We start from the raw sequence: 12,984 nt of genomic DNA, 5'->3' as shown, positions 1-12,984 counted from the left end.
ACATTCATTCTTATTTTTCGAAGTTGAATGGAAGCACATGTTTTTACGCTCTCGTAATACTGACCTTGCCCCAGTGATTTTAAATTGCTTCCATCCGTTTTTTTTTCTGTGTTATTTCCGCATGCACGCAACATTCGCTTTCAATAGTTTAATGAAATACAGAAGGAGTGTTAGTTTAGCAGGTTTTGAGTTTACAATTTATTAAATTAAACAATAATTTATGTAAGAATATACTTGTACTTACCGAACACAAAATAATAAAAAGCACATGTGAATCTTTGCGTGTGTTCATGTTATATGACGACTGAGTAAAAAAATAATGTTGACTCCCCGAAAGATAAAAGTTCCTGGTTCGACATCAGATGCATGCAAATTTTATGTTTTGCTCTCCAAAATCTTGATTTTTATGTTTGTGCTATTTGTCATACAGCAGAGGAGAAGAGGGGAGAGGGGAGGGGAGGGGGTACTATTAGCGCCATCTATTAGCAAACAATAGAAATAAAAAAGTAGGGTCAAACTTTTTCAACACCCAAAAATTTTAAACGTCCTCGTTTAGTAATACGATCAGCAGAAGATGTTTGAAGGAGTACTCTTAGTCGAGAAAGCTAATTGCTAGGGCCCATATATTGCTAAAATGTTCTTTAATTTACATATTTCTCATACCGCCATATGTTGTTCTAGTTGACTTCTTCCAAAAAAATGCTAATTAGCGAGAGTTAATTAAGCAAGGCAAGTAAAAGAAGCAAATAGGACAATATGTGGCGGCGTGGAAATATGTAAAAATTCGACTCGATTCGAATTAAAATTGGGGGATATTTTGCATTTTTTCCTATAATATACAAAACATTTACCGTACATAATTTTTTCTATTTACAACAGTATAAAATAAGAGGAATATGTGACAATATCCATATTAATTAGGAAAGTATGTTGTATGCTAGGTTAGCTAATTGCGTCTTCTACAGCTTCACTGTATAGAGGAAAGATGGAAAAAGAGAGCTCTACAAAAACTAACGCTCTTAACAATATTGTACGCCCCGTGAAAATTATATATAAATAAGGCATAAGCGTATTATCTGCTTTCATGTCAGATTTTACCGACCTGTGAGCTGTAGTGTTTAGGTGACAAACGACACGCTCAAATATAATACCGTTGACAATATTGTACGCCCCGTGAAAATTATATATAAATAAGGCATAAGCGTATTATCTGCTTTCATGTCAGATTTTCCCGACCTGTGAGCTGTAGTGTTTAGGCGACAAGCGGCTCGCTCAAATATAATACCGTTGACAATATTGTACGCCCCGTGAAAATTATATATAAATAAGGCATAAGCGTATTATCTGCTTTCATGTCAGATTTTCCCGACCTGTGAGCTGTAGTGTTTAGGCGACAAGCGGCTCGCTCAAATATAATACCGTTGACAATATTGTACGCCCCGTGAAAATTATATATAAATAAGGCATAAGCGTATTATCTGCTTTCATGTCAGATTTTCCCGACCTGTGAGCTGTAGTGTTTAGGCGACAAGCGACCCGTTTAAATATGATACTGCTGACAATATTGTACGTATATTGTATTGTATAGGAGACTAGAAGCATATAATTTGGCGAAAAAAAAAACCCAAAGTAAGGTCATAGAAAATAGTTAAAAAAAGTGAACAATTATATTTTGCATTGCACAGCATTAGGTATTAAATAACATACCCCCAAAAAAATCTCTGCATTATACGTTCTGAAAAAAATTGCCCTACGTGCCAAACTGCTGTGTCAAGTAAACATTTTCAAAAGCACTGTCGTACTTGTGTGCCGGGAAAGCGAATATGTGCAACCAAACTGTGCTCTAAGTGTGGAAAAAATATTTCTATTGCCAACTTCAAGTTGTTTTTTTTGATGCGTATATATATTATTATTTTTTTAACAGAGGAAGAAAGTCCGTGCTTCGGAAAACGCGGTGATGTACGTAGTGATATTTTTCTTCTCCTGCTCAGACTTGTACCAATCTACTGTGTACCGTCTTCTTCCCTGCATTGCCTCGTTTAGTTCGTCCGACCTCTCGTCCAATTTTTCCCCTGCAGCCGAAAGCAGAATGTTGAGATCAGCGCACCTCAGGCTACTGATCTCCCGAAGATGGTCCTTGAGAACCATTTCACAAGGGATGCGAAATTCCGGTGTTGTTTTTGCTATGATTATAAGTTTTTTTACATCCTCACAATCTCCGTTTACTGCGTGTTTAAATATTTTACATAGTAGCTTGGGCGGCAAATCAGTTATACGAGACATGTTGTTATTATTATTATTTTTCACTTTATGTTATTTATATACCCTACCCCAATTTTTGTTTTGTGTTCATGGCGATGGTGGTAGAGTGCCACACACGTAAATTTGCTGTTGCGTAGAAACGAATTTTCGTTTACTCTCTCTCTCTTAGCATCATGTGTTCTACCCTGCTCGATAACCTTCGCTATTGTTGCCACATTGTCATTCCATTCCTGGACACACTCGCGCAAACATCATTGAAAACAATTGAATAGCGCTCCAGCTCGCGGTTCCCACCGTTCGGTAGGGACGCTAATGTGGCAATATAGCACGGTGTAGTGCTTGCTTTTTTTATGCAGTGCATGTTTATTGGCTAGCTAGTAACTAGTGTTGCCAACTGTAATAATGAAGCACTATTTCTGTCATGGAAGGGGAAAAGGCAGGTAAAGTGGCGGTGAGTTTTGTTGGATTGGAAGCACCATATTTTTATTTTATACTAAGTATTTGACCGGTTTGACGTTGTGTGCGTGTATTGCGTGTGTGTATGTAAAAGTGTGTGTTTGCTAATGAACGTTAAATTCCATAATGCCTCCAGTTCTGTCGAAGTTGAAATCAAAAACCTTGCATAGCCAAGCTCGGGAAATTCTAAGCAACGTGCACGAGTTCATGAAGGAGGAAGCCAGTCATGGTGTTAGCATCCCAATAAAGCATTTTGGCAAGAGAGCAGCGAACAGCAGCAACAAATTGTTCATATTTCATAATTTTGGAATTATTCAAAATAAATAAATTATGTAGCTCCAACATCATTTCAACTCTGGCTCCGGCACGTGTTCTTGTAGAAATTGCATAGAGGAGACTGTTATTTTTGCTGCTTAATGCGATACATATTGTTTTCTGTGTTAAAATTGCCATGCTTTGATGGGTGATAAGCCTATTGAAAAACTGTGATCGAGCGAGATATTCTTTTGCGCTGAATAGTATTGAAATAGCATAAGAAGTCTCATTATTTATTTTATATTTTGATGTTTTAGTTAGGAATATATTGATTTTCAATTTTCCGCTGCTACGTAATGACCGGGGGGTCGAAATAGAGCGGCATCTGCCGCCACCTCCCAGGGAGGCAAAATGACTAGTGCCGGCCCTGGTTCATAACAAAAGATAAAGCCGCGCAGCTTATCGTCTAGTGGCAGTATATGTACTTGTTATTGTTGTGGAAGCCGGCATTTTTTGTAAATGTACAACAAAGGCAACCGACTGTCGCCGATCTCAGAGAGGAAATAATAATACTGCTTCAGGAGGAGTGTTATGGTGCAATTGTAGCGGTTTAATACGTTGGCATGTTATTATCTGCCGTTGCAGTTTCATACCAGTGTATACGGGTTTTGGAAGTGAAAAGTTAGAACGCCACCAGTGCATTCATTAATGCAATGAAAAATAATATATATATTTTTTTATTTTGCTTGAAATCACTCAAATAAGGAATCGTATGAAGAAGTCTTCTTTGCAGCATTTTTGGTAATTTTACTTATGTGTTAGTTCATATTTTGCGAATTTTTTAGTCCATATGTATGTAGCTACACACAAAGTCACTTGTTAGTACATATTAATTCTAGTCCTGGTATAATGCATGATGTTTAAAACTCAACGTTAGATAGACCTGAATTCTCTAATTTTATTGTTGTACGTAACAGCTGTGCATCGGCGCACTGCAGCGATTTTTCTATCTGCTCCATTAACAACACTGCTTTTTTAGTTGTTTCGCGCATCGCACGGCAGAATTATCTGCGCTGGACTCTACCCAGTGCGGCAACCTGTTCACCCAGCGATGCGTTTCTGCTCACGAACTTTTCGAAAGCTGCGTGCTCTAACTTTCTGTCTGCTTCGTGACGTGCATCCAGATCCGTCTGCGTGGTGTTGTAAGCGATGTCGTGATTTTTGCATGCGGCGTCCAACGGATTCACACTCTTGTCCCCTCTCTTCAATCTTTTCTCGAGTTTGGTACCCGGTCCGCAGTACTGGTAGCCAGGTAAATGCATCTCAAAATTAAACTTGTTACCTTTTGAGAACAGGCACCTGTACGTGTTCTCGAAAAGTTTGGAGCAATCCAAATACCAACAACTGATGAAACTGTACGATGGTCTGGACATTGCAACGTTCGCCTCGGAAATAAAACCACTCGACGATTGTCGTGAAAATTCAGTCGTTGTGTTTGACGACGCTATCCTGGAAAATCAAAATGAAATTCGCAACTTTTTCACGCAAGGTCGTCACAAAAAAAAATGGATTGCTTCTACCTAGCTCAAACGTTTTCCAAAATTCCAAAAACAGTTAGTACGCGACAACGCTAATTTCATATGTTTGTTTCGTCAAGATCACACCAACCTCAAGCACGCGTACGATGACTACGTAGGCGGAGACATGAACTACAATCAATTTTCGGAACGTTACTGCTCTACTTGCTGGAACGGTGACGATTTCGGATTCGCGACGATCGACATGACGAGGAAACCCAACGACGGAAAATACAGAAACAAAATCAACGACTTTCTAAACGTTGCAACGTTGTGAGAAACGACGTTTATAAATATACGTTTAAACGTTTAAACGTATATTTATAAACGTCGTTTCTCACAACGTTGCAACGTTTAGAAAGTCGTTGATTTTGTTTCTGTATTTTCCGTCGTTGGGTTTCCTCGTCATGTCGATCGTCGCGAATCCGAAATCGTCACCGTTCCAGCAAGTAGAGCAGTAACGTTCCGAAAATTGATTGTAGTTCATGTCTCCGCCTACGTAGTCATCGTACGCGTGCTTGAGGTTGGTGTGATCTTGACGAAACAAACATATGAAATTAGCGTTGTCGCGTACTAACTGTTTTTGGAATTTTGGAAAACGTTTGAGCTAGGTAGAAGCAATCCATTTTTTTTTGTGACGACCTTGCGTGAAAAAGTTGCGAATTTCATTTTGATTTTCCAGGATAGCGTCGTCAAACACAACGACTGAATTTTCACGACAATCGTCGAGTGGTTTTATTTCCGAGGCGAACGTTGCAATGTCCAGACCATCGTACAGTTTCATCAGTTGTTGGTATTTGGATTGCTCCAAACTTTTCGAGAACACGTACAGGTGCCTGTTCTCAAAAGGTAACAAGTTTAATTTTGAGATGCATTTACCTGGCTACCAGTACTGCGGACCGGGTACCAAACTCGAGAAAAGATTGAAGAGAGGGGACAAGAGTGTGAATCCGTTGGACGCCGCATGCAAAAATCACGACATCGCTTACAACACCACGCAGACGGATCTGGATGCACGTCACGAAGCAGACAGAAAGTTAGAGCACGCAGCTTTCGAAAAGTTCGTGAGCAGAAACGCATCGCTGGGTGAACAGGTTGCCGCACTGGGTAGAGTCCAGCGCAGATAATTCTGCCGTGCGATGCGCGAAACAACTAAAAAAGCAGTGTTGTTAATGGAGCAGATAGAAAAATCGCTGCAGTGCGCCGATGCACAGCTGTTACGTACAACAATAAAATTAGAGAATTCAGGTCTATCTAACGTTGAGTTTTAAACATCATGCATTATACCAGGACTAGAATTAATATGTACTAACAAGTGACTTTGTGTGTAGCTACATACATATGGACTAAAAAATTCGCAAAATATGAACTAACACATAAGTAAAATTACCAAAAATGCTGCAAAGAAGACTTCTTCATACGATTCCTTATTTGAGTGATTTCAAGCAAAATAAAAAAATATATATATTATTTTTCATTGCATTAATGAATGCACTGGTGGCGTTCTAACTTTTCACTTCCAAAACCCGTATACACTGGTATGAAACTGCAACGGCAGATAATAACATGCCAACGTATTAAACCGCTACAATTGCACCATAACACTCCTCCTGAAGCAGTATTATTATTTCCTCTCTGAGATCGGCGACAGTCGGTTGCCTTTGTTGTACATTTACAAAAAATGCCGGCTTCCACAACAATAACAAGTACATATACTGCCACTAGACGATAAGCTGCGCGGCTTTTTCTTTTGTTATGAACCAGGGCCGGCACTAGTCATTTTGCCTCCCTGGGAGGTGGCGGCAGATGCCGCTCTATTTCGACCCCCCGGTCATTACGTAGCAGCGGAAAATTGAAAATCAATATATTCCTAACTAAAACATCAAAATATAAAATAAATAATGAGACTTCTTATGCTATTTCAATACTATTCAGCGCAAAAGAATATCTCGCTCGATCACAGTTTTTCAATAGGCTTATCACCCATCAAAGCATGGCAATTTTAACACAGAAAACAATATGTATCGCATTAAGCAGCAAAAATAACAGTCTCCTCTATGCAATTTCTACAAGAACACGTGCCGGAGCCAGAGTTGAAATGATGTTGGAGCTACATAATTTATTTATTTTGAATAATTCCAAAATTATGAAATATGAACAATTTGTTGCTGCTGTTCGCTGCTCTCTTGCCAAAATGCTTTATTGGGATGCTAACACCATGACTGGCTTCCTCCTTCATGAACTCGTGCACGTTGCTTAGAATTTCCCGAGCTTGGCTATGCAAGGTTTTTGATTTCAACTTCGACAGAACTGGAGGCATTATGGAATTTAACGTTCATTAGCAAACACACACTTTTACATACACACACGCAATACACGCACACAACGTCAAACCGGTCAAATACTTAGTATAAAATAAAAATATGGTGCTTCCAATCCAACAAAACTCACCGCCACTTTACCTGCCTTTTCCCCTTCCATGACAGAAATAGTGCTTCATTATTACAGTTGGCAACACTAGTTACTAGCTAGCCAATAAACATGCACTGCATAAAAAAAGCAAGCACTACACCGTGCTATATTGCCACATTAGCGTCCCCACCGAACGGTGGGAACCGCGAGCTGGAGCGCTATTCAATTGTTTTCAATGATGTTTGCACGAGTGTGTCCAGGAATGGAATGACAATGTGGCAACAATAGCGAAGGTTATCGAGCAGGGTAGAACACATGATGCTAAGAGAGAGGGAGACGAAACGAAAATTCGTTTCTACGCAACAGCAAATTTACGTGTGTGGCACTCTACCACCATCGCCATGAACACAAAACAAAAATTGGGGTAGGGTATATAAATAACATAAAGTGAAAAATAATAATAATAACAACATGTCTCGTATAACTGATTTGCCGCCCGAGCTACTATGTAAAATATTTAAACACGCAGTAAACGGAGATTGTGAGGATGTAAAAAAACTTATAATCATAGCAAAAACAACACCGGAATTTCGCATCCCTTGTGAAATGGTTCTCAAGGACCATCTTCGGGAGATCAGTAGCCTGAGGTGCGCTGATCTCAACATTCTGCTTTCGGCTGCAGAGGAAAAATTGGACGAGAGGTCGGACGAACTAAACGAGGCAATGCAGGGAAGAAGACGGTACACAGTAGATTGGTACAAGTCTGAGCAGGAGAAGAAAAATATCACTACGTACATCACCGCGTTTTCCGAAGCACGGACTTTCTTCCTCTGTTAAAAAAATAATAATATATATACGCATCAAAAAAAACAACTTGAAGTTGGCAATAGAAATATTTTTTCCACACTTAGAGCACAGTTTGGTTGCACATATTCGCTTTCCCGGCACACAAGTACGACAGTGCTTTTAAAAATGTTTACTTGACACAGCAGTTTGGCACGTAGGGGGGCAATTTTTTTCAGAACGCATAATGCAGAGATTTTTTTGGGGGTATGTTATTTAATACCTAATGCTGTGCAATGCAAAATATAATTGTTTACTTTTTTTAACTATTCTCTATGACCTTACTTTGGGTTTTTTTTTTTGCCAAATTATATGCTTCTAGTCTCCTATACAATACAATATACGTACAATATTGTCAGCAGTATCATATTTAAACGGGTCGCTTGTCGCCTAAACACTACAGCTCACAGGTCGGGAAAATCTGACATGAAAGCAGATAATACGCTTATGCCTTATTTATATATAATTTTCACGGGGCGTACAATATATTGTCAACGGTATTATATTTGAGCGAGCCGCTTGTCGCCTAAACACTACAGCTCACAGGTCGGGAAAATCTGACATGAAAGCAGATAATACGCTTATGCCTTATTTATATATAATTTTCACGGGGCGTACAATATTGTCAACGGTATTATATTTGAGCGTGTCGTTTGTCACCTAAACACTACAGCTCACAGGTCGGTAAAATCTGACATGAAAGCAGATAATACGCTTATGCCTTATTTATATATAATTTTCACGGGGCGTACAATATTGTTAAGAGCGTTAGTTTTTGTAGAGCTCTCTTTTTCCATCTTTCCTCTATACAGTGAAGCTGTAGAAGACGCAATTAGCTAACCTAGCATACAACATACTTTCCTAATTAATATGGATATTGTCACACATTCCTCTTATTTTATACTGTTGTAAATAGAAAAAATTATGTACGGTAAATGTTTTGTATATTATAGGAAAAAATGCAAAATATCCCCCAATTTTAATTCGAATCGAGTCGAATTTTTACATATTTCCACGCCGCCACATATTGTCCTATTTGCTTCTTTTACTTGCCTTGCTTAATTAACTCTCGCTAATTAGCATTTTTTTGGAAGAAGTCAACTAGAACAACATATGGCGGTATGAGAAATATGTAAATTAAAGAACATTTTAGCAATATATGGGCCCTAGCAATTAGCTTTCTCGACTAAGAGTACTCCTTCAAACATCTTCTGCTGATCGTATTACTAAACGAGGACGTTTAAAATTTTTGGGTGTTGAAAAAGTTTGACCCTACTTTTTTATTTCTATTGTTTGCTAATAGATGGCGCTAATAGTACCCCCTCCCCTCCCCTCTCCCCTCTTCTCCTCTGCTGTATGACAAATAGCACAAACATAAAAATCAAGATTTTGGAGAGCAAAACATAAAATTTGCATGCATCTGATGTCGAACCAGGAACTTTTATCTTTCGGGGAGTCAACATTATTTTTTTACTCAGTCGTCATATAACATGAACACACGCAAAGATTCACATGTGCTTTTTATTATTTTGTGTTCGGTAAGTACAAGTATATTCTTACATAAATTATTGTTTAATTTAATAAATTGTAAACTCAAAACCTGCTAAACTAACACTCCTTCTGTATTTCATTAAACTATTGAAAGCGAATGTTGCGTGCATGCGGAAATAACACAGAAAAAAAAACGGATGGAAGCAATTTAAAATCACTGGGGCAAGGTCAGTATTACGAGAGCGTAAAAACATGTGCTTCCATTCAACTTCGAAAAATAAGAATGAATGTGTGCATACAGAACACATATGCTTTCTTTTCACAGTTGTAAAATCATATAAATTGTGCATGAAGTAAGTTACGGGAAGGCTCTTTTTTTTATGTCTGTGTATATGTTGTACAATTAGGTACAAGTATTGTACAATTAGGTACAAATTGTTGTACAATTATTTTCCCCAGTTGTCCAGTTGGAGTTGGGGGGACATAACACTGGTACTATTTGTAATCACAGTGCTTACTCATGTATTTTGTTTAATATTTTATTTCAAATTCACTGTCAGAAACTAGTGTTGTTAGTTTCTGCATGTAGGTTTATTTACTCTGTTGGTTGTCACTGTCAAGTTTTTAGTATTCGTACAGCATAAAAAGCTATAACCCCCCTCTCAAAATATATATATTGTATACGCCAAGATGCCCAATAGCCTGGCAACACATCATGAAAAAACATGCCAAGAAGACCCAGTGGGTTTATAAGTCAGTGCTGCCAATTCCTATTTGTAGGTTAGCTTAGCCAGTGAAAGATCATATAGTAGAATTTTTGTAGAGTGGGTGTTTGCGAGTTCCACGATGCCTTGCCCGAGGATACCCTATGCAGTGTCATCCTAATTGCAGAGAAGTCCTTCGCCTACGACGTGAAGAACGAGAGGGTCACAGAGCAGTTTTAAAATTCATAAAAAATTGCCACATACTAAAAATCAACATCCAACACATTTTAGGTTATATAAAATTTGTGAAAACCTTATAATACTGAAATATTAAAACAAACAGAGTCCCTTGTAGGTTAGTTCGGTGCGTAAATAAAAAAATGATAGGTTAAGTTATATCACTTAGGATCGTAAAAAAAATTAAAAAATCGTAAAAAAAAAGGATAGGTTAAGTTGTATCACGTAAGATCATAATATACCTACCAAGTATAAATGGAAAAAATAAGTGCAGTGAAAATTTGTACTAAAACATCGCTAAACGCTATAACATCGACAAAAAATTGTCAAAATATGTCAAAAACTTATATTCGATTGATAAAAAAAAATACCTACAAAATATGATCCTCAAATGATGACGTTCAAACAGTGCATAAATAAAAAAAATAATAGGTTAAGTTATATCACTTAGGATCGTAAAAAAATTAAATAATCGTAAAAAAAGGATAGGTTAAGTTGTATCACGTAAGATCATAATATACCTACCAAGTACGAGTGGGGGAAAAATGAGTATAGTGAAAATTGTACTAAAAACATTGCTAAACGCTAAAACATCGACAAAAAATTGTCAAAATATGTCAAAAAGTGATATTCAATTGATAAAAAAAGAGGATACCTACTAAGTACTACTTTGAAACGCCCCAATTATACTACTGAAGGGTGAAGCTACTTGCAGCCGAAGCTGGCAACCACATGGAAAGATGACCTTTCGCTTGAGTTTGAGTTCTCGCGACAGTTGCGGTGAGCGATCAATTGATCTAATTTGAACCAATTTTTCTATTTCCAAATTTATAGTTACGTGCCACCGTAAGCTTATTTTCTATCACAGATTATCTAGACATCAGATCCACATGATGATGCACTTGAATATTATAGAAGGAATTCTAAACAGATATGATTTTTAAAAATCTGGATATCTCAGCGGTGTTTCGAACAAGACGGCTGCCACTTGTCAAAAGTCTAGCCGCACGTTAAGAAATACGATTTTCTAATTGAACTATAGATTATATCTCTTCCTATGTTGTAATTGCGTCACGTTAATTCTAGTATGATGAATGATGAGTCAATAAAACAGAATGGCTGTAAGAGGGTGGCCTTTACGGAAAATGCCAACTCTCTCACAGGCGAACGAGGCTCTGGCGTGTGGAATTTTAGCCAGCACCCTCTGTGGGGTTGTTCTGCCAGATCCATTTGTGTTCCTGATTGCATTGTCCTTTACCATTCATCCTCACTGGCGAAAAAGCGACGTAAAATAAACCCAAATGTAATAAAATCTAGGAACATTCACGAAGAAACATACCTAGGTATACATAAGGACGAAAAACGCCCGTTCCACATAGGCTAGAATTCAGAAAGTGGGTCCAAAATTCGAAATTGTGAAGTTGAAATCAGAGCCTTTAAAGCCCATGTGCCATCTTTTCTTCAAATTCCGTTTGATCAATCAAGATGTGAGCCCTAGCAAAGAAAGGATACATTCTCGTAACACTAGAGTAAATATTTTCCTAACGTGAAACAAAAGAATTTCCTATTTGACAATACTAGGAGCTCCTTAAGAGTGTTTACAAAATGCAGCAGCATTCTTTGATGGCGCTAGTAGCAAGAACAATGGCTTTCAAGATAAGTGTGTTTACCGGGTATAAAGTTCATTCTTTGCAAATGTTTAGCGAGACTCGAAAACTTTCAGTTGCACATCAGATTTTTTATCCTAAGGTGCGTGTTCTACAAATCTAGGTGAGCTAACTGAGAATTAGGAGTAGTGTCCACTAGATCAAATCATCACTCGTAACAAGGACAAATTTTCATCACTGGTAATTCTTACACCCTACTTCTCCGGTAAATAATTCACAATTGTATCGCAGAGCTCGCCGTTGGTTAACTTTTTCATGAAGCAAATACCGTGCGTCCATTTCGATCTGGAGCCGAGAGATCGGGAGAAACGTGGCGGGCGGCGCTGACGGAGGTGCCGACATTTGCGGCCTGTAATGCCCGCATATTTTTATGGACATATGCAGACATTTATATAAATATTGCAAAACTAGCACTAACCTGTGTTATAAGAGTTGTTCAAAGTGATGTCCACCTACACGCCTGGGAATTTCTGTACAAATTGCCTACACATGTCTCGACACGAGTCTGTTTTCACGTAAGTGTCATACATAAAAATTCTTTGTTCTAACGTGAACCTTGCGGCTGGCATTCCAATCGTCTGACTGACACAACACACATACACACTGCAATAACACAAACAAGTAACGGCAAGTAACCAAGAATAACACTCTTACGCACAGTACGAAATTAACACGCTCTTGGTTTACATCTGCCTGCCACTATATTCACAGCTCTGTAGTCGCGAAGGAACAAAAAACTTGAGCTAGGAGATTTCGGATTGCAAGGAAGCTCACGAACACCATTAGCTTTTAACGGTTCGTCTGCAGCGTAATCTTGATACAGTGTTGCACATTCGAAACCTCCAAACGATCCCCATCGACACAAAACTCTTTCAAGGATATAAACTTAAGCAGGACGTTACTGGTCAAAACTATGATTAAAATGTTTTACAGAGTATTATCTGTGGCTCTTAACATCATTTCTAAAGCGTATTTATTTGTGTATATAAGGGTGGAACTTGGAAGAATTACAGAAGAACTTTTGCGTGTTATAACACAGGTTAGTGCTCGTTTTGCAAGATGTCCACAAAAATAAGCGGG

The 12,984-nt window shown here is 38.2% G+C and overlaps 1 protein-coding gene across 6 annotated transcripts in view; it reads left to right on the top strand.

Moving 5' to 3' along the window:
• The window catches only part of LOC145991046 (facilitated trehalose transporter Tret1-like), a 67,476-nt gene that overhangs the window by 42,866 nt on the left and 11,626 nt on the right, over positions 1-12,984 (top strand). The window contains exon 1 of one of the 6 annotated variants that reach the window (XM_083126746.1): positions 11,899-12,007. The exons of the other annotated variants lie outside the window; for them this stretch is intronic. The gene's annotated coding sequence lies outside the window, so the exon portion shown is untranslated. Of the gene's footprint in view, positions 1-11,898; positions 12,008-12,984 lie in introns of those variants that run through there. 6 annotated transcript variants of the gene reach the window in all.

The sequence above is a fragment of the Lepisma saccharinum genome, chromosome 8, assembly GCF_977018435.1.
Source record: "Lepisma saccharinum chromosome 8, izLepSacc3.1, whole genome shotgun sequence".
NCBI lineage: Eukaryota > Metazoa > Arthropoda > Insecta > Zygentoma > Lepismatidae > Lepisma > Lepisma saccharinum.
The sequence above is the reverse complement of the archived record's forward strand: the minus strand, read 5'-3'. Positions and strand labels throughout refer to the sequence as shown.